The following is a 26689-nucleotide window of genomic DNA, read 5'->3' on the forward strand; positions in this document are numbered from 1 at the left end:
GGCTGGGCTTACTCTCTAAGAGGGCAAGGAGCTCAGGAGGACCTTGGAGTAAAGGAGCTGCTCCTCTGAATTGAGAGGAGCAGTTGAGGTGGTTTGGGCATCTGGTAAGGACACCCCCTGGGCACTGAATGTGTACCTGGTACTACCTGAAGAGACCTTGGGGAAGACCCAGGACTGGGACTGGGACTTGTATCTTTCAGCTGGCCTGAGAGCACCTAGGGGTTGTTGAGGAGTAGGACGTTTTGTCTGCCCTGCCTGTTACGATCACCACTCTCATTAAGAGTAAGTGGCTAGAAAATGGATCTTTTATGAGCAATCTTATGAACATCCCACTGAAAATGTAAATCTGCCTAATCATATGCTCTGTTGGAACCCATTACAGTTGTTGCTTGTTCAAATAACTCTAGCATGTTAGTTAAACAAGACACACATTTTCACACTTTTTTTTCATTTATAAATGATCATCTGATTTTAGTTTTAGTTTTCATTTTCATAACCTAACACATAATATAAGCTTTATTGGACCAATATTACTTTGTTCTGTTTTGTCACCCTATTTTTACAGATGGATTTGAAATGTTTCACTGACTGAGTACTACCTCTGCCCCAGGAGACAACTGAATGAGCTTTATCAATGATAAATGAATAAGCAATTAATTATGTTCATATGTACACTATATTATCACAAAGTGGAGATTTATCTTATGTGCTTATAGTACCTGTACACGTTTTCCTTTTCTGTTGTAATACTGAAAAACATAGTATTATTTCAACAATTGCTTTTCTGTCTTTTAGAATACATCTGTTTTATGAATATGTATGTGCTTTATGTAAGTTTTTGCCTTTTATTTTTCACTTATGCCATATACAGTATATCCTGTCCCATTTTGCTTTCCTTTAGCTTTGCCTTTTCAAATCATAGTTTCAAAGTAAATTTCAAACTGTACCCTTTTACAGTTTGAAATTTCCTTGACGGAACGTCCGCAGGTGGTGAGGGTGGGCACCAACATATCCTCTACCCTGACTCTAAACACTAGAGCCCCCCAAGGATGCGTGCTTAGCCCTGTCCTCTACTCCTTTTCTACCCATTATTGTGTCACCAGGCATAACTCAAACTCCATCATTAAGTTTGCAGACGATACAACAGTCATCGGCCTGATCACAGATGGTGAAGAGTCTGCATACAGGGAGGAGGTTTAAACCCTGGCAGCATGGTGCCAGGAGAACAACCTCTCTCTGAACATCAGTAAGACTAAGGAGATGATTGTGAACTATAGGAAACACCAGGGAGGAGATCACACACCTATCTATATCAATGGGACTGCAGTGGAGAGGGTCAGCAGTTTTAAGTTCCTGAGAGTTAACATAACAGGACTTAACCTGGACCCACAACACCAACATCATGGTAAAAACTGCACGGCAGTGTCTATTCTTTCTCCGCAGGCTAAAGACGTTTGGCATGCCATCACTTATCCAGCCCAGTTTCTACAGGGGCACTACTGAGAGAATCCTGCCTGGTTGCATCACTGCCTGGTATGGGAACTGCTCCGCCCGGGACCGCAAAGTACTGCAGAGGGTGGTGAAGTCAGCGCAGCTCATTACCGGGTGTGAGCTACCAAACATCCAGGATATCTAATCAGCTAGATATCTGAAGAAGTCCAGGTCCATTCTCAAGGACCCCAGTCATCCCAGTCACAAACTGTTGTCCCTCCTACCATCCAGTAAACGGTACCAAAGCTTTCGGTCCAAGTCCAACAGATTACAGAACAGCTTCTACCTCCAGGCAATAAGACTTCTAAATAGCCAACCTGCAGCTCCTTTAGCAAATCACCTGTAATGGCTACATGGACACACAGTTTTCATTGTATTCATCATACTGCACTACTTGGACATGATATATAGCATACGACATGGACACATAGCAGCTCTATTCATATTGAGTATTGTCTGAGTGTATTTTATTCAATTTCTATTGTACTATTATGTATTATTATGCAATCTTCTTTTGTAACTTTAATTTTGTGATTTTTACCCAACCCCCCCCCCCGGTGAGCTAATAGAAAAGACATTTCATTGTCAGCAACCACTGCTCCATGCTGCATTGTTGTGCATTTGTTAAACTTTGATTTGATTATTGTAGTTTCCTAATATTTTTCACTTTTTTTCAACCTCCACTTCATTGGATGAAAAGAGGAGGGCCTCAATATTTGTCAAGAGTTCAGTGCAGAGAACTATTGTGAGTAGCTAAAAGACATAAATATCCTACTCTTATATGACAATTAAAGTACTAAGTCATATTTAAACAGCATTGATAAAATAAAAGAAACAAAGGTATTCCCCAACCTATAGTAATCAGTTAAAACAAACAACATGTATATCTCATCTGTGTCCAACCTGTGTAATATGTTTTAACTGGGTGGAGTTAAGAATCTCCAAGTTTTTTGGAATAATTGCCTATGACTTTTATTATATATATATATTTTAAATTAAAACTATGGAGGAGTCTATATCTACAGATTCAGTTCATAAACGGGCACTGTACATTTACTTCATTCTCCCATTACCACTGAAAATAAGGTCTAATACTTATTAAAAACTTAAATGCTATTTTGCAGCTTAAATAAATTGGCACTTTTGATCTACTAATACTGCTGTAACCAATCTGGAAAGCTTTCAGTGCACCAGCAGGAGTATGTCTCGTGGGAAAATCAATTTACTTGTAAAACATTTATAACAACACTCAGAGGAAGTCTCACTGGGAGGTTTAGAGTATATACTGCTCTGTTCTAAAGCTCAGGAACTCGTTATTTAATAAAGTCATAATGTAAGTAGGATTGTACCACTGGCAATCCCATGGTAACTCAGCATGGGAGCAGCTCTTGTCTCCCACATATCTGAATACTCTGGAGTGGAGTAACACAGAATATTTTGTTGTTCAGTAGGATCCACTGCTCAATGGAAGTGATCCTGACAATACAAAGATCACGGAGGATCATGACAATGACATGACATTGAATAAAACTGAATTTATCAGGACCTAAACAGCTGGTAATAACTGATCCTGCAAGTGTGTGCTGTTTTGCTTTGTGTAATTATATGCACTGTTTGTGCCTCCCAATCTTGTGATTTGAACCTTTTCAATGTTTTGTGTTGAGCGAGAAAGTACTAGGGTACTCACCCTACTCTGTGAGTGTTTGTACGTAGCTGCAAGATAGACATATGGTCTACTTTAGAGTTGGATGGTGCCATTTATTCCTTTGAGAGTGCAATTGCATGTCTCAAAAAGAATTTGGTTTTCAGTTGGATTGCTTATTGTTGCACAATAAGGGGAAGATATACTGGACTATACTTTACTATAAGTAAAATCACACTTTTACTTTCTGTTTTGAAATTTCAGCAAAACATATTGAAGCACTAAGATCAACTGCACAATGTAACAAACTATGAATGTAAAATGAACACTACAGTATAATTGTACTGTAATTAAAGAGTTTTAAGATAAAATAAAACTGCAGTTAAAACTAGATATTTTTAAGGCAGCTCACTAAGACAAAACATAAGGATTTGAAAAGATAACAATTAAAATTTTATTAATCCCAATTATTTTCTGAAGTACAGTATGTTGGGATTTGTTACTGGGAGTTCTGGATTAGTCCAAATCTGCTATTAATATAATTTCCTAGACAGCACTCACTTTAATGTCACTGTTTTATGCAGTGCAGCCAGAGCTTCATTAATATTCAGAAATACAAGCTGCTGTCACTGATATGCTGCCATCTGTATAACCATTGAAGCAGCCAATTACAGATCACCAATGTGGATAATCACTGCATTAAAGTATCTTAGTATTTCCATCTCTAAGATAGTTCCATTTTTTTTTCTTTTCTGTATCATTTTTTAAAAACAGTACAAAATGAGGAAGCTAACTAAATGTTACAGTATAATAACTTTTGATAAGCCAAGTCTGAAAACACATGATCTATACTTACTGTATATCACCATTACTTTTCTTTCTATCAAGTTGAAATGCAATCAAAATACTGCAAGATGATTACTTGAAATCCATTAAACACTACTAACACTATGCTCTTCTTCTTCAGAAACGCCTTTACTTAACTGGTTCCATTCTTCACCCCTCTGCTCTTCTTAGTACCACCTTCCACGGTCTCTTCTATTGTTATTGTTGTATTGTTGTAACTGTAATTGTGTCTTATCTTGTGTATTCTTATTTGTTGTTGTAGTCTTCTTATTTATTGTTATTGTCATCCTGTAAAGCGCTTTGAGAAGCCACCTTTAAAGGTCGCTATATAACATAAAGTTTATTATTATATATTATTATCATTATTAGTCTACTATTGCCACACATACACATGTATTTATTACAATTAATTACATTACCTTCAACTACAACAAAAATCTCTCCACAGACAGATAAGGAAACGGGAGTATTTTATTATCAGCAACAACTAAACTTCTTAAAGGTTTTATGTTTATTTCCATACAATATGAATCATGTCGACATATTGCAGCATCTAGAGAAAAGAGAACATTTCTTTTAAAAAATACAAAACTGATTGCTGAAGTGCTGTAAGTTTTTGAAAGTCAACTAAATATTTTTTTTTTCAGTATGCCCTAATAGGCTTTTGTAGTGTCTGGAAATGTCAAACAAAAGCATTCTAAACATAAATGTTTAGGAAAGCAGAAGTTACAGAAGAGGTTGAAGTGAGGAGCTGTGTCAGTCTGCAAGCTGCAAAGCTTTCACCTCCACTCCTTCAAGTAAATGTAATGTTAATTAACCACCTTACAAAGGTTAATAACATGCTGAAAGTAGAAAGAAGTAAAAATATAACTTTCTCACTGTGGAGCCTAATTCAGGTGTGTGGAATTAGGCTCCACAGCTGAAATATTGCTTTTCTTCTTTTTACCTTATAGACACATTTACTATGTAGAGAATGGTATGTAGGGTATGAAATAAGGGGTTATCTCCCATTTCCTGGAGAGAATGGTATGTAGGGTATGAAATAAGGGGTTATCTCCCATTTCCTGGAAAAATACTTTTAAACACTAAGAGCTGAACAGTCTAGGTGATTATTTGTTAGTCAGACAAATATACAGTAAATGTGCCATCAACCATTTATTTTTGAATTGATGCTCAGACGGTGCATCAGTTTTGATTTTCTCCAGATCAACACAGGTGATATAGTGATATATAAAATCTGGTTTTCTAGTTTCTTGTCTAGTGTTTTGGTCAAATATTACCATATACTAGAGGGAAACCATCTATGTTTAATTTAGATGTTCTGATGTTTACATGTTGAATTTAATCTGGGTGCTCTGGTTTCCTCCCACCTTTCAAAGACCTGTAGGCTTGGTAAAATAATTATTATTAAGCCAGTTGAAGAAATGTGTTTTTTTTAAAGATTTACAGAATTAAAATGCAAACGCCAAAATAATTTGTAACCACAATCAATATTTTGGTAAAGCTGAAGGTGAAAGACCTATTTTCAGCACTACAACCTCAGAGAAGCCTTGCCTATAACTTTCTAATTTTATTCAGAATCTCTCTTCACTGCAATCAGAATTCTCTAAGATGGCAATCAGCCAGGCAATTGTTCTGTGTGTGCATATAATTGACTTTTATATAAAATGAGCTCATTTGGCTTTCTCTGAACACGCAATTAATTAGGAAGTTAAACCATTTCAAATAATACTGCACTTGGCTGTATTAGGATATAATTTCTTGTGTAAGGCATGCCTCTTTACAATTCCATGATACTAAGACAGCAGGAATGAGAGTGTGAAAAAAGCACTGATTTTGATTATCCTTTCCACTCTTTTGGATAACCATCTCTGCAGGGAAAAGCAAAATTCCATTACAGCATTTACTGTATAGTCGACTCTTTACTATAGTATTAGTACTCTGATTGGACTTAATGGTAAAACTTCACACATAAACTATAAACACTTTTGTTTTGACAAATTGAATGAAAAACTCAATACATACAAGCCTATAGTTTAATTAATGTAAGGGACTTATAGATAACTGCCCAATTACTTTAAAATTCTTATGGATGCTACTGTAACAGTTTCTTTGAGATGTTAACCTAGACTTTCTGCAGTGCTTTTCCATTTTGTTGGCTTATTTGGGGGGTATTTCTGTTATGTCCGTGTCAATCTTTCATTTTGGGGGACGGGACACTAAAGAGAGATTATCTCCAGGGGAAAAAAAAAGTTTGCTTTGGATTATTTGGTGAGTACTCTTAACTATTGTTATATGCTTACACATTGTGGTGCTTAAGATCAATCTAACATAAGAGAAAGAAAAGTTTATGGAAGGCATAATTCTACCCATCATTTTCTTCTAGTAGCCAGGTGATGTAAAGAACTCATTAAACCATTTCTTGAAAGAAGTCAGGGTGTCTGCTTTGACAACATGACATGGTAGCTCACTATTACTCGTAACGTTGCTGTAAACTGCATTTTATATATCGGATGTTCATGTATATTTAAATATTTCATCCATTTTCTAACAGCTTCATCCAATTCAGGGTCATGGGGGTGCCGGAGCCTATCCTGGTCAGCAACAGACGCAAGGAATGGTACACCCTGGACTGGATGTCTGGGCACACACAGACACAAACACAGACTTGCACACGCTAGCAGCAGCGCCCAGTTTTATAGAAGCCAACAAACCTGCTAGTATATCTGTGTACTGTGGGAGGAAACCAGAGCACCCGGAGGAAATCCATATAAACATGGGGAGAACATACTGTACTAACTCCCCACAGATAGCACCCCAGGTCCAGAACTGAATCCAGAGCCTCAGCGCTGCAAGGCAGCAAAGCTAAAAACACTGATCCACTCTGCCACCTTATTTAAATTATACAGAAAAACAACAAATACTATTGAACTTAGCTTTTAGCAATCAAAGAAGCTACGGAAGATGGGCCAAATTGCCTCCTCTAATTTGTAACCTTTCCTATGTTCTGCTAGAGAGCTTTAACAAGATTCATGCCTCTTGTAAGCTACTTTTCCATTGTACAGGGCCATGGTTTTGTTAACAGACTGTTAACTGTAAACAAAAGCCATACGCTTTGTTTTACATAGCCTGCTGATATTATGTAGTTAGTTGTCTATGTGTTTGGAATACCCTAAGGGAAGGTAAACACACATACTGCACTGCTGTAAAAAAGGCATCACCCTCATTGTTACCATATATTGTCCTAGTTATTCACTATGCTTGCCCTCCGGTCTGACTTAAAAGAGCATAGATCCAATTTACTTTGGAAAGGTGAGCTTTTCACATCACTAGACCACAGTGCTGATCACATTACAGTAAATTATGATAGTGACCTATTTAAACAATAATTAAAATTACATGCTATCATTTACACCACAGTTTTTTTTTATTATTATTTTGTGCACCACTATTGTCTGTTATTTCAGGAAACACTTTTTTGCTAGGCTGACTCAGTCTTTTGTGGTACAAAATTCTTTAGAAGAACGTTTTTACAAAAAAAAATAACAGTTACTAATGTACAATAAAGACACCATTGAATAAAGGGAAATGTATGACCTAAATATCACAATTAACATAACAAAAGCCTATATTCTGGTAACAAAATCCACAGATAGCATTTCTCATTTGTGAAATTACAGCACATACAGTATATGAAAAAGCACTTTTTTTCAGTAAAACACAACATTCAGCAAATTATAATATTGAATTGTAACATGAACAACAGTTGTTTATACCTGCATGGAATATGTCATCCATTATATATTAGTCTGTAATATACAATATAAAAAAGGAGTTGAGGTAACTTCCACTAATCAATATACTCAGTTAGCTTCACTTTTGTCCCCAAGGCCTACTGCACTTTATTTTGTCCCTTGATAACATTGCAAACTTTCTCTAGCTCCAAGCAAAAACACAAAGGTGTTACATTTCTTGCACCCTGTAGACCAGACATTCCTTAGGTAATTGCTTATAAGTAGGCACAACATATTATTTAGCTTTTTTCAGCTGAAGGCAGCACTTTTCAGTAACAGTTAATGTAACTTTGTCAGTCAATAAAAGTTGACAAAAGAAAACCTGTCCTTCTCTAAAGTGAATACAAAATAACTCAGTTTTTCAAAAGGACAAGATCAAGATCTGAAAAGTGCTTTCACCAGGCTATAGCTCAGTTAATCATTTTAAATTCATCCCAGGTTAGAATCTGCTTCAGAAAGTGGTTACATCCAAACACAGGTAACTGAAGATCTGCCATTATCAAACTGTTAAGAAATGTAAATCTTTCCACATATAAACTGGTTTTCCTTTTTAAAATTTCAGATTTTAAGATTTCATTGTACAGTGTAATTTATCAATGTACAGTATATTTCTAGTATATTGTATACAGTATATTACTGTTTCATTTTTGTTATGAACTTTTAATGTACCAATTTTTTCAGTCTTATTCAGTCTTAATTTTAATTTTTTAAATTTAAGAATTTATCTGAATTTCTAAGTTTTTCTATACTTCCATACTTTGCATATATATGTACTGTAAATACTATGAGATAAACCACTCACAATTTTGAAATGAAAGACAATTTAAAAAACTAAGTCAGGTTTGTATTAGGGCATCTGGGAAATTGTCAAACCTATTGGGAACAATATCATGTCCCTTTCCTGGCATACTTTGTAGCAGGTTTCCTATAGCTAGATCTGCTTTATCATTAGGGCTGAAATTCATCAACAAGATGAATCATTTGTTTACACAATACAGAAGCAAAAAAGTTTTTGCATACATTTAAAATGTTTCAGGGGATCCTATTAAGTAAAAAGTTTACAAGGTCATTATAAACTTCCTGCTGCTAGCTGTAATGTTTTTGCTGCAGTCCCCATTCATGTGATATCCTGAGAAGTATTTCAATTTTGTTTAACTAAGTGGTCCTGTTGGGATTTGTTTTATTTTGTAAGATAGGGTAAATGATTGAACTGTTTTAAAGACTTTTATGAAAAATTGAGAAGTTTGTCAATCATGTCTCAGATATGAATGTCCATTATACAGTCAATTAAGTTGTTTCTTCTATTATACAAAATCCTTTTTGGAAACACATTCAAAGGAAATATAAAGATTAATTAATGTATAAAATGTTTTCTTAAACTCCATTATTTTACCAGCATTATATTGTATATAATATTATCACGCAATGTGAGCTAGAAAGGATATAGAGTTGTTTTATTTTCCTTAAACACTGAAATACTGGGTCTTATGTTAAGTTTTAAGAATACCACAGTATTTTAAACTGTTTTTCAGTTTCCAGAATATATATTTTGTTCCCATAAAGATTATATTGTGCTGATTTGTTGACTTTTAAGTAAAGTTACTTCTGTTTTGCCTTCTTAACAATCAAAATAATGGAAAAAATAGGAACTTCAAATGAGAGAATTCTTAATGATAGAACACTAATGTTATCCTTAAATAATTGTAAATGTCTTAATACATTAAACAAGTTCACATTAAGCCCAGCATGGTGTGCATCTATAATTAATAGAAAAGCGAAAGCATTTGTTTAAATCAATGTCTGTGTTCAGGCTTTTATTCAATAGAAAATTGTGAATGTCACACTAACAACAAATAAAGAATAGCAGTGGATGTACAGAGGTAGATTCCTATATTATATGAGTGTTTTAAGTTATAACTACATGTATGCTTTTGTAATTAATACAGTATATACTGCCATGCATAATTTAACATATTTAGTGTTGTTTTGCTATTTCCTTCAGCCTTATTCATTTACAAGACACAATCAATATTAAATGCCTCAGAAAAGCTTTCACCCAAAAAGGTTTTTAAATCCAAGGAACTATGTTGTAAGACTAATCAGTAAAATATGACCGAATAAAGATCTGGTGATGTATGATTTAAAAAAAAATATATGCATTTTGATATTTGATGCTTACTTTTGCCTTATACTAAAAGTGTAGTGGGTTTGAGTAATTAACTAAAATAGAAGTACTTTAAAATAGATTATGGTAGCATAGGTTTCTAGAATTACTGTATTTTCACAAACAATGTGGGTGCTGCTAAAATAGATGATTCAATTCTTCATCTCAGACTAAAAGACTTATTTGCTTCCAGATGGTCCAAACCTGTAATCTGTGTTGCCTAGTACCTTCTATCAGAAAGCACCTTGGACCCCCTGTTTGTCTTGCAAAAATATTTTTTTTTTGGTTCCTGGCTTTACAAAGATGCAAATGCTTCTTCCTGTCCAGCACAAAATGGGAGCATTTCCCCTGTAGCCCTGTCCAGGTTCAAACGGATGGCAAAAGACATCCTGTGTCTTGTCATGATTGTTTCAGGGTATTTTTATTGGAAAAATTAAAGAGCTGCTTCATACTCAGGGACGTTAAAAAGTCATGAAAGAGAAAAAGAGAAGTATGTGCATTACACACAAATGCACAAAAACCATTGCAATGCTTTAAACACGCACTTACATACAATTGTTATATTCTTGATTTCCACAATACACAGAAGAACTCTTTCTTCTGCATCAATAAAACAGAAGATAGATTAAGTGTAAGATACTGTATTCCTTGTATTGTCTTTATGTCTGATTATAACGCAAAAACAAGCATTCAGAGGAAACACATCTACTTGTTCTGAGTAAATTCCCCACGCTAGCACATTAGTTTTGGATTTTAGGAATAACCTTGAAACATTGATTTTAACACCAACATAAAATCCCATTTTGTACCTTTAACTTTCTTTTTTTATTCTTTCTCAGTAGATAGCATTTTTATTTCACAAACAAGCCTGTTGGAATACTAGAACATATGTTGTAGTATTACATGAAGGATGTCACTTAAAAAACTTCCAGGAAGCTACATGCCCCCTTGAGAACAAAAGATCCATAGTCTCACAATTTAAGGAACTGTCCTTTCTATAATTCTATAATCCTGTAGAATAAATGGATATATAATTAATTGTTTATCTAACACATTCTGACAGAAATACTCTTACACAAATATTTTTTTAACTACAGACTGATATTGACATAGCCTCCTTATTTAAATTGAAATGGGCAGTAGATTTACCTTTCATTCAGGTTTTAGTTTTAGTTTTATTTTCAGTATAAATTAAGATATTTGAAATGTCTGCATTGATGATAAAATATACAGTATGCACATGTATGAGTAAATCCTGCAGTTAATTTAAACAAACATTATGGCTTGCTTCTTATGTGACTTAAAAGCAAGACTAAGTGTTTCACACATGGACAACACAAACTTGTTTTATTGAATGTAAACAAATAGTTTAAAAATCCCTGACATTTTCTTCAGAGGCAAACTTGATACAGAGTACAACTCAAAGGATAAGGAATGGGTTATCAAATCAAAACTCCAGGTTAGGGTATAAAAAAAGATTGGAATGCAGAATTAATTTACTCCCATTTAAATATTAAGAAAGAAGTGCAAACACAACCTACAGAAACCATCAAAAGTTTATTTTAGAACAAAAGAAGGACAAACCATAAGATTTTATCTCATCTTTGACAAAAGGCTCTTAAGTTGTACAGTATAACTAGTAATGGTATAGTTTTATAACAGTGTGGAAATACAATGGAAAATCACACTATTTGCACTTCACTATTTTACCTCAATGTAGTTATTCTCAATGTTTAATTATGTGAGATGTCTCATGTAATTTAATGGTCTTTTTAGTAACTTTGACTTTTTGCTTTGCTTTAACGCCTTAGTCTGTACCATTTAGAACAATTGTTACATTCTGTACCCAACAAAAGAAATGAGATGTAAAATTGTTCTCCATCAGTCAAACACAGAAAAGACATGCTAGCAGGGTATTTAATGTGCAGATTAATTTAGGTGATCTAAGTGTGCTTTTTTAAAGAATACTTTCTAATAAATAAAAGCAATCAACATTGCCTTTTCAATAAATCTGCAACCCCTTTTACCTCTTCGACAAAGTTTCAGAGATGACTAAGGAACAATTCTGAAGCAAAAACTCTTTAGGAAGTAAACATTTTCAACAGGTTTCATTTTTTCACAAGATAAGATAAGGACCTTAAAGTTATTTGACTCCATATCTGAAAACGGCAGTTACATTAACTATACCATAAACGTAACAGTGAATTAAAACTATGATTTAGCTAACTTACCAGTTTTTTAGAAGAGGCATTCCCAGACTTGTTACTTTGTTCCTGTGGATTAGGAAAACTTGTTTTCTCTCACTGCTCAATCTTCAATCTGTGAACCTCTCTTGAAAAGGTCCAGGAAACTCTGAATCCTGCCTGGAACAGTCGCAAAACACCAGACGCATATTAATAACTGGAAGTCCAGAGAAGAGGAAACTGCCAAAGGAAATGCACTCGAAACACATTACGAACCCATTCAGTAACAAAGCCTGCTGGTCTTCACAACAGAAAAAGGTGTTGTATCTTTCATGCTTATTCCATGACTGACTTCAGAAAAATAGTTCAGTTATTTACAGCCTGCCTTTCTAGATGATGCCAAGAAGCCAAAATGAATGGCATTTCAGATTCAATTCACCAGAATTTGAATCCGATTTTAATTTGATTTTGAACACAAAAACTAAATTCTTGAAACTATTTTAGACCTCCTCTGACATTTGTATTTCAGTGAATAATTAATACATTACTGTGGTTTGAAAGAAAACTCATTTTGATTAGACTGATTTTGTAGACAAGGGAATTGGAGAATTGTAATATTTTTAAGCTTTGCTGTTATCACTTCTTCTAACTAATAAGTGATGTTATTCTTCCTTGTCTCGTTCTTTATAGATGGATTTTGTTTTTAGGTAGACAATTATAATTGGTAAAGAAGAAGCAAGCAATATGCTGTCATTGCTTGACTTTGGGAAGGAAAGTACTCTGTCTTGCATCACAAATGTTTCTGAAAGTGTCTATAAGTCTCATATGCTGGATGCAAAAGAATGGGAATCTGAAATTTATACCATCCTTGTGTAGCCGCTTGTTAATGTGAGAAAAACACCTACTCAGTGATAGGGTTTGAAGATAATTTCCCAACACTAACATTGCTCGGATTATAACATACAGTAAGGACATAAAGTCACTAACAAAATAAATCAATTCAATATAGTACATCTTTTGCACTCGTTTGACTGCAGCTAATTGATCCAAGGATCTCTTTGTGCCATTTCATGAAAGATCCCATGAAATCACTTTCAATCTCTTGGGTGGGCAGTTTGTGCAGCCACTACTCTTGTGTAAAGAAGTGCCTCCTGTTCCCAGTTTGAATATAATGATCTTCCCAAAGGGCTAGGACATTTTTGGCATCACCTTGTTGTCTTCTGCAAGTGGTACTGTATGTGTCAGACACACATAGATGACTATGGTACAGAATACATTAAATAACTAAGCAACATGATATTGAGTTTCAAGCATACCAGTAGCCCTTTACATTTATTCTTTATTTAACTTCTAATCACCATCAAAATCACATTTTTTTCATAGCCCCACATGGTAGAATCACCGAGTCACTTATTATAAAGCTCATATCAACACATGAGGACCAAGTACCTTTTTTACATTATGAACCCCACAGCATCTGGAACAAAGTCAGCCTGTAATGGTGTAGAGATTTGGCTCTAAATCATACTCGCATCATGCTCACGGTGTGAGCTTATCATGATGATGGAACTCTCTGGAGCTGAAAAGTGTGCAAACTCATCACAACCAGCTTTTTGTGGTTGTAGAGGAAGGGAGTCTGATGAAAGAAGTTGGTGGATCAAATCCCAGCCTCAGAAGAAATACATGTTACTTTTCTACGAATTTACAAGTACCTCAATGCCACAAAGTCTCAAACTGCTGGACAGCGAGCCATGGCCATCTACGTTGTCTCAGGTTCTTCCTTGTTTTTAATAAAGCAAGTGTTACAGATCCCATGGATATATCAATCTAATTTTAAAAGGTAAATATGGGTAATGCAGTTTGTACCCTTAATCACACAAGAAGTCAGCAAAACATGTGATATTCAAATTGAGCATTAATGTCAATCAAAGGCAGGAGGCAGATATTAATAATTATCAGGCTTGTTTGTATCTTATTGATTTAAGGATCTTATCCAGTCATTTTTTAAATTGGTCCCAGGGTATAAGCTTGTGTATCAGCAGTAATTGGGATTTGGCTTTATCTCACAACTCTGAATTGAATGAAGCAGTTAGAAAATATATGGATGGACTTACTTTGTAACTGAAAGATTTTAGGCTCAAATGCTGGGTGGTGCTCTTCTGCTGTAAATATAGATTGATTTAGTTAAATTCCCAGCTACTGTATGTAAAATATATGTATACATTATACAGGTAAAATGTTGTTTGGATAAAAGTGTCACCCAAATACAACGATTAAACTATTTTTCAACAAAGCTGTTGGACAGCTTGTTCCAGACACCCACCATACTTACTAGAAGTTACTTTCTGTTCTCAGTCCAAAATGCTCCTGCTTTAAACTTTCATTTGTGCCCCTAGGTCTTTCTTTTCTTTTCAGAGCCCATGGGGTATATACTGTCAAAGACTAATCCTCAGCAAAATCCAAGAAGTGTAGGATAGTTGACGGTAAAATAATGCTGATTTTGAAAATGATTAATTGAAGCTCAATGTCAGTTCCTGAAATTCCCAAAGACTAGTGATAGTTCAGAAGTCTCTCTTCTGCTGAAAAATGATTTTTTAGTGATTCTGACAATTAAAGGGTGTTAAGGTGATGAGGCTGTTTCTTCCTGGGTCGTGGTATCAGTTATAGTCTAGGACACTGTCCTTTTGGAGTTTTCATGTGCTCACCATGACATCACGGTTCTTTGGTGGGACCTCCAGTTTCCTCCAGTCCAAAGGCTGTCTGGATTAAATCTTTAAGTGATCCCCATATGTATGTGTCTTTTTATGTGTGACTGAGATGGACTGGTGTTACATCCTGTATTGGACTAATCAGTTTTCAGATGAACAGATGGATAGTTCCAGCTATTGGTGATAATGGTATATAGATATTCAAGTAATTGAATAGACTAAGTATGATATGAAATAGGAATCATATTATGTATTATCTTCTTGATTCAATAGTGACTTTGGAGGAAACATACAACCTTTTCTGCAAAACATAATTTAAATAATTTTAGTTCAAAAACAACGTTGGATAAATGATTGCCTAGTCTACATAAAAGAAATGAAAAATAAAACCCTGGGTTATATATGTACCATTTCTTATATTTAAAATCTATATTTTTTCTAAACTTCATCCAATTCAGGGTCATGGAGGAGCTGGAGCCTCTCCTGGAAAGCAGTGGGCCAGTCCATTGCAGGGCACACTCAAACGCACTTATATTCAAACCTGGGCCAATTTTCCCAGAAACCAATTAACCTCCCACTATGTCTTTTCACTGTGGTAGGAAAACAAAGCACTTGGACTGAATACCCACCCAACATGGGGAGAACATACAAAGTCCACGCAGATAGCACCCCAGGTCCACAAATGAGCCCAGCACCCCAACACTGTGACGTACAGTAGCAATACTAACCACTGCACCATTATGCTATATACTCAAAATAACGATTTAGAATTGCATAGTTCAATCAATCCATTCACCAGAAAGTCACTTGTTTATTACCATTAAACTTCGTGTCAAATTAAAAACATGCATGCACAATTTAAGACTTTCATAATAACCTAGTATAACTAATAGAATTGTGATGTTTTGTATAAAATCCAAAAATTGCATAAAAAAAGGATTATCACCGTGCTGTTTCTATTAGACATCTGTGACAATCGGTGCCTAACATAAATATTGAGATGATGGACATTGAAATTTTACTTATCAGCATTATTCAATTATATTTCACAATCATTTGACAGAATGCATATAAAGAATACCATTTCCATGTTATGGCATCCTCACTCATGTGTTAGGAACCTCACTGAAGGAACCTCAATGATTTCCATTATGCCTGTTTTCTAAAAACAGAACTCAAATAGTTTTCTGGACTTCGTCATACTTCCTGCTTGTGTAAGGCATTGGATTAAGCTGAAACCTCAGGATGTTTTTCAGGAAGCAGGGCAACTGGAGATAGTCAAACCTTTTCCTTGCTGGTCTTAGCCTAATTAACCTCACTATGATCAATAGTAACATAGCCAATAAAATGTTATTTTACCGAATCATGTAACAAAATGCATTAAAAATGGAGATAACAATAGAATTTTAGCTGAGGTATTTCTAGCTTTCTACATGTCTTGTCTTGTGACAAGAAATGTTTCATGTTTCAATATTACTTTTAAATTTAAATATTTCACCTTTCAATATCACTTTACAGCATACAGTTAAATTGGAAATCTTCATTAATTTGTACTAATTTGTAAAGCAGTCTAGATTAGACTACATATATAAATGAATGGATTCACAGTTTACTTCCACATAAAGTGATAGGTATATTCAGATATTGTATATTTTCCCAGTATTACGTATCATGTTATTCCAAGACTGCAGGCTTTAATGAAAATTGATAACTCTTTCAACACATAAACACAGATAACCACGTATCATAAAAATATCTAAGTACTGCAGTAATATGAGGGAGGAGCAGGCTACCTAAGACAAGATGTATTATTGTTTATTAAACATATTAATTTTGTCCATTCATAGTACCTTTATCAAACAGGAATGTCCAACCAATTCTATTGCTCTGAATTACTTTTTATTTTATTTATTAATGTTATATTAAAATAATTTAATCCCTATAAAATACAATTTTATGTATGGAAAGTATTAATTGAGTGACATGAGACTGGTCTCAGCTTCAGTAGTATAAATTATCAAAGTTATACTTTATATATTGGTAAATGGGGTATGTTTTTATGAGGAATTCAATATATAAAAGTGTGTGGCAGATTAGAGCACAATGGGCAATAACCTTGCTGTTGAAGCAGATTCCCTGGACTTCTATCAATAAAGAGATCTGTGAGAGATCCTGGATCGATTAGCTACTAGCAACAGAACAAGCATGTATTAAGGGGTTTCTTGTCATTGGTAACCTGTTTCTATAAAATAAAATAAAAATGTATTTTAATCTCTTCAGGTCATGTGTACTGTATATAAAACAAACGTATAATTATAGGCAAATATACTCAGTGACATTAAAAATGTAAAAATTAATATCGGAACCAATAATATTTGGTGATTAATAATGGCTATTATACAGTATGTGTAGAATTCGTCCCTCAGATTAAATCGCAGTAAAAACAAAGCAGTCAAAAAGCTATGGAACACTTGTGAGGAAATGAAAACCAGAAAGGGAGTAATAGTATGTTTACATTCATATTTACATTTATTTGTTAAAGATACATCCATTTTAAATCTCCTTTAGCACTTTAAAACATGATAATGCTAAAAGTTCTCATGTAGTAAATAATTCAGAGAATAAACATGACTGAACTGAACACCGCTGTTTAAAATACTCTGCACATATTTCTAAGCTGCTAAGATGTTTCTTACATAACCATTTGGTTGCTACAGTAAATATTAAAATTTGATGAAGCACTCTTGCATAATTTTAGTCTTTACCACGATCAATACTTATTGCTTCAATATTTTACTTCATAAAAGTGGAAGTTGTTTAGTTCAATAAGAAGTAGTTTGGCTTAAGCAGAAACTGTGCATTTATATAGCTAATAATATTTATCTACTGTAGTATCCAAAATACTGAATATTCTTAATATATATTTTGTTATGGAATCTGCATGTTTGTAATACAAAAATATTATTCCTTGTGTAATCATTTCAAATATTAGATTTAGCATTTTCTACTTGCATCATGAATACAAAATTAGAATAACATCACTTTATTAACACTTTCTTGCATCAGGAATTATCTTTTCACATACCCCAGCTTGCTCTCCATGAGACACACAGACAGGGAGAGAGCCTGGGGTCAGAGCACAAGGTCTGCCATTGTATGGCACCTCTGGAGCAGGTGAGGTTAAGGGCCTTGCTCAGGAGCCCAACAGAGTAGGATTCCTCCGGTAGCTGCAGGATTTGAACCAGCAACCTTCCAGCCACAGGCACAGATCCTTAGTCACAGAGCCACCACTTTGGTATGGAGAACAAGGTAGTGTCCCCACATTCACCTTTATCAAAAGGTTAATAAACTAAAAACACAACAGAAGTGAGAACACGTAATATAAGAACATCTAGGTCTAGGTGGGTACAAAGGATAAATACCTGGGTTGCCAACGTCTTCAGTGAGCATGTAAACCTATTGAAAGGGCTGGACCCCTTGCATGGTGGGTGGCAATTTTATCATACCACCTCCTGCCAATAGAGGTCTCAGTTGTCTTCTAAACCTTTTGCCTCATAAGGGCAGGGAAGCAGACACATCATAATAACAATAGCCAGCAAAATGATGACAAAAAGTGTGTGTTATGTTTTCTGTGCATAAAATTAACAGTGATCACACGAATCAATTCATTGATTCAAACAACATACAGTAGGAAAACATACAGAATGGTATCTATAAATAACTGGTAGCACAATTTTCAAAATATAAAGCCTGATGTGATAACTCCTTACTTTAAAATAACATGTCTTTAAATAGAACCATCCAAACAGGTTTTTTATTCTGCTTTGCTTCTAAAAAGTCATCCCATGATTTAGACTGACTTGCCTTTAAAAACAGTTTAACTGTGAAAGGGTTTTATTGTATGTGGTTAATATCTCTATCCATTTGACCCTATAAGGGTACTGCACAGTAGCTTAGTCTTAAAATCCCCTTACAGTCTAATGTAACAAATGGTAAAATTAAATCTCTGTTACGTTTCCTATACTTCAACATTGTTCTCATTGTTAATTGTTTTTTGTTATGTTGATCAATAATAGAGAGTATGATAAATCAGCATCACAGTGTGATACAACAAAACAGCACAATTTTTGCTGCTTCTCCTTTTTACACCTATGTTTGGTGATTGATCAGGTTTACCTTCACATACTGTACAGCATTTTTTCATTTACTTTGGTTAATATATTTCTTTTTCTATATAAGACAACAGCTTCATATAAAATCTATTTCTATATTTCACATTTATTATTAGGGGAAAAATCCAAGGTGTACAGTCGTCAGCTGTTAAAATTGGTTAGTTTTATTCATGTCTTCACTTGCCATTTATTTGAATTTTCAGTGCCTTTTTATTTATCGGATTGTGAATAAAGAAAGATTTAGTATTTACTACCAGTGTTCCTTCCTGTCTAATTTTCTTCCTGGAGAATTTTATCCCTCAAAAAAATATTGACTCATCACCCAAGCTTTCACAGATCATTTTGAAGTGAGGGCCAAAGCAATTCAGGTAAATTTATAGGTACACTGCTTGGAATAAGGGTATTAGATGAGAAGATGATGACTGGCTGAAGGTTGTTCTGCGGTCACCAAATCCAAATTCATTCTTGATGCTCTGCTTATTTCATTAACCAACAATCCAATCCTGGATTCTTTGTTCAATTCTCTTTATGTGCCCAGTGTGTTTTGCTTTTACCATCATTCAGTGAAACACATCCCCCTTTTGAAATAAACGATGACAATAATGATAATAATAATATGAAAAGTTGAGTCTATTTCTGTTTGTTATTCACAATGCAAGACAATAAAAATAATTATTTTCATAACATTATTTTCATAGCTATTTAGCTTTTTGAGATGAATGTGTAGATTTCTTTTTAATTTTCTTTTTCTTTTTTTTTTGGTAGTGCTGAGATTTAAGAAGCACTCCTTTCCTTAGTGTTTATCCGAAACTGTTTACCTTAAACCCCCTTTCATTACGGTTGTAATGTAGCGTAGGAAAATCTATTTCAATTTGGAATCAAAACTTGTTAAATGATTTATTGATTTTCTGACAATAAATCCTTAAAGCATCTCTGAGCCCATTCTGTGCTGGACTGCATTACAGATTGCTATATTTTACCACGTCTTAGGTTAAGACAATCTCTCATGCACAAGTGTTAAGTCCCACTTATTGATTATCCTACAGCCATGTTCAAGGAGGTCCAGCTGGGTCCACATGGCAATCTGTCAAAATCAACATCAAGTACAGTATAGTCTACCCACTTCTTTAGTAAATTGAAAGACAGACAAAATTAGTCAAATCCTCTCACATCTGCTAAATATTATTACATTTGGGCAAGGAAAGCACCCCCCTCACCCCCCCCCCCCAAAAAAAAATAAGACAGCTTTAAAAAAGAATGTGGACCTGTTTGCTTATGAGGTTATGCAAGCTACAGATTGGATTTTCCTTTGATATATATCATGAAAGTCACTCTCCCTGTTGAGAGGTGTGTTTTATTCTTTCATGAATCTGAATTAATTCTTGCTTTTCAGACTGTATTGAATTCTTGTGTATGCAGTCTCCTTTAAGGGTTCTTTTTTTCTTCCGAATTTAATTTCTCCAGTATGAGCATAATGGAGACACCATCTCCTTGCAGTTTCAGAGGTACTTAGAAATTGATCTCTTTTATTAGTGCTGCATCCTCTCCTACTGCTTCTTCACTTCTTGATAGATTTGCAATTGTTTCCCTTACTGTGGAGGATTGAATTCACTTTGTAGTTTCTCAATAAAGCAAAACAAACATTGGCTCAAAAGAGCACACACTGTGATGCGATGGATGTAACTTTAAAATTGGAGAGAAAAACGGCTCCCTCATCAGACCTACAAATGCAGAACTGTTCTGCATTTATATAATCAACCAAATACAATTCTAGAGCCATGCCAACTCAGAGGAATTGTATAAATATTCACTGTTACAGTACATCCAGTACCTAAATATTGTTTTACACAGGCACCAGAGAAATATTTCTCTTTTTCATGCTGAAATTTAAAAGATTCATGTAACCTGTTGGGTTAGTCACAAAAAAAGTTTATTCACTCCCCCTTTATTGTTTTGCCAAAGGAAATACATTATCAAACTAAAAAATGTTCTCAAGGACCTGTGTACAATCAGCTTGCTTCATCTCACCTGTTAGGTCTGAAATATGTTAAAGACCGCAAATGAGAGGAAAACATTTGCCCCGACTTTCTTGCCTTGTGGTTTAGTTGCTACAGGAATTTATGACTGTTCAGCCATTTCTTTAAGGAGCTCCATGTCTGACCCTCAGCTGCCTGGCTGGGTTCTCTGTGTAAAGAAATACTCTCGGTTCTCAATGAATTCTCTTTCAGCCTTCAACTGTGACCCTGTATCTTTTCAGCCCATTAGACTGAACTTACAGTATCTACACCTCTTAGAATTTTTTATACAATGCCATACAAAAGCATTTAGATCCTTACTACGGTGTCCCTTTTGGTGAAAATTACAAAACACCATTTTAAATTTTAATATTTAATAATTTCAACACCTGAATACACAAATCAATGACTTCTAAGGATAATACTGTATAAGTATAATGATAAGTATTCAGATCTGTGAACTTACATCCATTACATCTGCCATCTTCTTTAGGTAAATCTCTACCAACTTTGCACACTGGCATAGTGCAATGTTAGCCATTTTTCTTGTCAGATTTGCCTCAGCTCTCTAAACTTGCTTGGATTGCTTATAAACAGAGGTTTTCATCTCTTCCCACAGATTCTCAATAGGATTCAAGTTAGGACTTTGTCTGGGCTACTCAAGGTAGACAGTATGTTTTAATTCTTAAGATGTTCCATTGTATAGTTGCTTGGTTCTGGTGTCCATGTATGATTGTGGTTTTGCTGAAAGGTGATTTGTTTTTAGGTTTACAATAGTTTTTCTGCAGATCAACAACATAATGCTGCCACCATCATGCTTTACAGCAGAGTTAGTGTTGATTGACTGATGCATCATGATGGGTTTCCATCAAATGCAGCGTATTGCATTTAGATTAAAAAAATTCAATTTTGTGTTGTATAACAAAACCTTGTGCCACGAGTCTGCAACATTAATTATGCGCTTTGTTGCAAACACATGGATTTCAGATGTTTTTTTCTGTTTTTATTAAGTGTTAGCGTTTTGTTCATTTCCATACAATACCTTTTAGTATGGAACCTCGCAACCTCCGCTCTTCAAATTCTGCCCTCCTTACTGTCCCCCAAGCCCATCTAGATTGTATGGGCGACAGGGCCTTCTCCTGCTATGCCCCCAAGCTCTGGAACTCTTTGCCCAAGGATATTAGAGAGTCACCTTCTCTAAACTCCTTCAAATCCAGACTCAAAACCTTCTTCTTCAGAAAAGCCTTTACTTAACTGGTTCCATTCTTCACCCCTCTGCTCTTCTTAATACCATCTTCCATGGTCTCCTCTATTATTATTGTTGTATTGTTGTAATTATAATTGTGTCCTATCTTGTGAAATTTTATTTTTTATTGTTGTAGTCTTCTTATTTATTGTTATTGTCATCCTGTAAAGCGCTTTGAGAAGCCACCTTTAAAGGCACTATATAAAATAACTTTTATTATTATTATTATTATTATTATTATTATTATTATTATTATTATTATTATTAGTGGAGTGACTGGGATATAGCTAGTCAACTCTGCAGCTCTTCCAAATTTACAGCTGGCCTCCATGTCATACTCTTACCAGTTCACTCCTTGCATGGGTGCTCACTTTGGAGGCCTCTTACTAAATTTCATACTGAGTGCATTTTAAAATGTTATTATTTTATAAAAGTTCTTCTTCATCGGTCTGTAATGGAATGGCTAAGCTTGGTCTATAATGGAATCCTATTGCAATCCGTGCTGGAGCACCAGTAGGTACACTGTACCACTGTTACCTTCAGACCACAATTTCCAAACCTATACTATCAGCATGATGACTGAGTACACTGTATTGTAGCAAATGTTGTTATAAGTATGACACATCAAACCTAGTCCTGGAACATGTAGACTTAAAATGGCTAAACTTCCCTCTCAGCTTTAACAGTCAGACCTACCTAAAGTTTCCTTTTAATTCAATTGATGAAACTTTTGTGTCTCTTCATAGTGGGTGCTGTCCTATAGTATTTGATAAAGAGGGTCCCCCATATATGAAGTGCTTTGACAGGATCCTTAAGGATAAAAAGCACAATATGAATAAAATACAATAATTACTAAATTATCAGTATACTGCAGCTCTATCATTTTCAAAACTTTACAAGTACTGTAGCAAAAGAAGGACAGAATTGATTGATTCAACAGATATGATCCCCCATGCTGAGGATACAGCTTCCATTCTAATCCAGGTGTGTTATTCCAAGATAACTTAAACGTTAATGATCACAAACCATTTTTAATAAAATTCTGCATTACTGCACAATACACATAGTACAACTATACCTATATTTGCAGTTCACATTTTAAACATTTTTAAAAGCTTTATTTTTTTACTGATCTGACATGAATGCATAAAAAAGCATAAAATAAGAGATCCCTGTTATTAATTGCATTGATTCCTAATACTTAAACTATTTACACTTTAAGGATCTCAATCTTTTTTTTCTGCAGCAGATATTGAAAAAAATTCTGAAGATTAAATGAAAGCCCCAAGCAAGTCATGAAAAATTAATAAGTATTCAGCTATTTTAATAAATTACAGAAGGGGAAGCATTAACAACAGTTGAATGTAAAATTAATATTTGCAAACCACTCAATGCATTTTTCTTTCTCTGCAGCCTTATCCACATACAGCTCTGCAAACAACTGAGATGAAGTATTTGGCAAAAACAGGGACTATTTCTCCTCAGAAATTTAATTCAGTTTATTTAAAAAGGATGAATTAATTATGCCACTTTTAGGGCACAGTTTAAAGAAAGGATATCAATTAATCAATATTCACGCAAACTACAATTAGGCTGGAATTAACTCCTTTAATGAATTTGGGCAGTTACCTTTTATTTATCCATATTGAGTTAATCTTAATAAAGAAATTAATATCGGAAACACAATCTGGACAATTATGCTTTCAGATTTCTCAGAACTATTGGGCTCTTTTAATTAGTTAGAGTGTTGAAACATATACTGTATACTGTGAAATCTATTAATAATACTATTGCTGTTTATTTATTGCTGTTTATTTAGCTTTAATTGATTTCATGTACATATTCAAATGGGAAAATGGATAAATAGTCCATAACTACAATGGCATTAGACATTGAACTGTTTTGTGTAGTTGTATATTGTCTTATGATCATGAAGTCAATGTAAATATCAACCTCTTTCTTGACAGAAAATAATTTTGCAATTATTTGCAACAACAAATCCTGTACCCTTTTTGGAGACTTACTAAAAAGCCCATTAAAGTTTGTGTGAAGTGTGTGAAGACCTTTTTACTGCATGAAACTCAAAACATCTTTCAGTTCAACAGGTTAACAGTATCTTTTCACAATTTTCTTTGACTTTAGTGCCCTGCTTTCCCTGCAGTTACAAAACCTAGGTGTGCCTGGCTTAACAATGCACACCTGGTCCCAGTTGCTAGGCCCACCGCAGCCATTCTGGCTCAGGGCCTAATCGTAGTCTGTCTGTGAGCAACAGATCTGCCTTCTACAGACTCTTCGCAGGGAAATCAAGAGTAAACCTTCTGGTTAGGGATGTAAACTCCTCAGCTCATCTCCAGCAATGCTTGCAAGCTCCCTGTAGGTAACATAATCAAATCACAAATACATAACAAACTGCTACACTGTTTTCTCATTTGTGCATCAAGAGTTACCAAGGTGTTCCCTAAGTTGCAGGCTCCAGCAAATCCTGGAACTTGCCAGGCACCTATGAGCTTACAGCACAGCAGTCAAACATACAGACCGTGGGCTGGGTCTGGCTCACTAAGTCCACTTGTTAGGCCTATGAGGCAATTGCAGTCAGAGCCATCAGCAAGAACTTAATGTGTGCATTATCTGAGCTTGCATACAGTCTCACACATGAAGCAGGAGTCCTTGGTGTTGTAATGTTGCCATAGCCAAAATGTAAATGTAGTGGCTCTCTGAAGGCACCAGTTCTGTAGGGTTTGGGCATTTACTGGGACAATTATTAATTGTAGCAGTAAATCACAAAGTTGATTCTTTTGATGGCTTTAGAATCCAACCATGCGACATAACTCAAACAACGCGCACACACAGGTACTAATACACGAGGATACATTTATTAATACATAGAATATGCATGTAAAACTAACAGATCTTATCGAGAGGGTTACAAAAGATATATATTCAGTCAGTTACAAAGTGTTACACATATCAAGAGGACATACGTTCAGTATATCATTCATTAAGACCGTTTGGTAAATGAACTTGGTTATAACGTCTACATTAGATACTCAAAACAAGTACATAACTCTTAGGAATTAAATTGATATCAACTGGTTGGGATAACAATTGAATTCTCGAGCTGTAATGCATTGAAGTTGAATACTCATCCAATCTCTGGGGATTCAGATCTCCTGCGGGCACAAAGAAACAGTTGCAGGCTGTTGCTGTCCAATCCGCGCTCTCTGGCTCGGTGCCAGGCTGTGCTGTGCGGCTTGCGACGGTGCACTGCAGATGCTCACTGACCTGCTAGTTAGTGTTGGCTTTAACTAGCAAAGTTTGTGCACAGGAGAAAAGATGACTGTGGGTCCCAGCAAGTCAGGAAGAGGACCGGTTCGTTCCTGATGATGAGCTAGCTCTGAATAGTGATTCAGCTGTCCACAGTTCCGACCTGTTCACGAGGCTTGCTGCTGGTGCTCACCTCGGGTGGATCCTCTGGTTACTCTCTGGCAACCTCCACTCTAGACTCTTAGAACAAAGGAAAGTTCTGGCACTTGGACACACTGGCCGTTCCGTGGTTGTCCGGGCTGAGTCTCAGGATGGTCAGGAGGTGCGCTGCGAGAATGTCCTGCCCTTGGGAGCCTTCTGCTCCTGGGCCGGCCTGCCCTGGAATTCTCCTTTGAATTTCCTTTAGAAAAGTCTCAGAATTCTCCTGAATCTTACTGAATCTCCCAGGCTCTCTGTGTTGCCTGTTTTTACCTGGAGGAACTTCAGCTCGTTGATTGGCTGAAAGTTCCATGGGCATCAGAGTCCCACGTGGGTTACTCAGCCCTACCAGTCCCTGATTGGTTGATGAAGGTGAGATATGAGTCACTTACTCCTGACACTTAGGAATGCAGTCCAGATGTCCATCTGGCACTCCCTAGACAGATAGGCGCCAATGGATGACCATTGATCATGATAGCCAGGCTTAGCTAAGTGCATCCCCCTTTGGGAGCTGTCCTAGGAAACCTTAAATCAAAGGAAACCTTAAATCAGCCTGCATGAATAGTTTCTTTGTGGCTGCACCACAGAGATGAACAGAGAGATGAGGCCTAATTTGGGAAAGCTCAGAAACACTTAATTGTGCCTTATTAATAAGCCTCTCCGCTACAGTGTATTACTGTAACAGTCTTGCATATACGCAGTGCTCCTTGTGTTATTAACCTCTATAATAATCACACTAAACTGTGCCGATCAGCAATTAAATACAAATAAAAATTCAGAGTAATAGTAAACTTTATTTGATATAGCACCTTTAAAAGCAGATTTTAAAGCACTTTAAAGTAAGAAAAAGTACAAGAAGAGGAGGTAACAGAATTAGTACAATTAAAAACAAGGGTTTCCAATTTAATTATAGCCTTTCTGAAGAAGAAGGTATTGGGTCTGGATTTGAAAGCACACTCAGGGAAG

General features: G+C 35.3%; 1 protein-coding gene across 3 annotated transcripts in view; it reads right to left on the reverse strand.

Annotated features, from left to right (window-relative positions):
• shank3a (SH3 and multiple ankyrin repeat domains 3a) overlaps positions 1 to 26689 on the reverse strand; it is a 639129-nt gene that overhangs the window by 577729 nt on the left and 34711 nt on the right. For all 3 annotated transcript variants that reach the window (XM_069192202.1, XM_069192204.1, XM_069192203.1), the window contains exon 2: positions 12169 to 12300. The gene's annotated coding sequence lies outside the window, so the exon portion shown is untranslated. The remainder of the gene's footprint in view (positions 1 to 12168; positions 12301 to 26689) is intronic.

This window comes from Lepisosteus oculatus, chromosome 7 (assembly GCF_040954835.1).
Source record: "Lepisosteus oculatus isolate fLepOcu1 chromosome 7, fLepOcu1.hap2, whole genome shotgun sequence".
In the NCBI taxonomy this organism is placed as follows: Eukaryota; Metazoa; Chordata; class Actinopteri; order Semionotiformes; family Lepisosteidae; genus Lepisosteus; species Lepisosteus oculatus.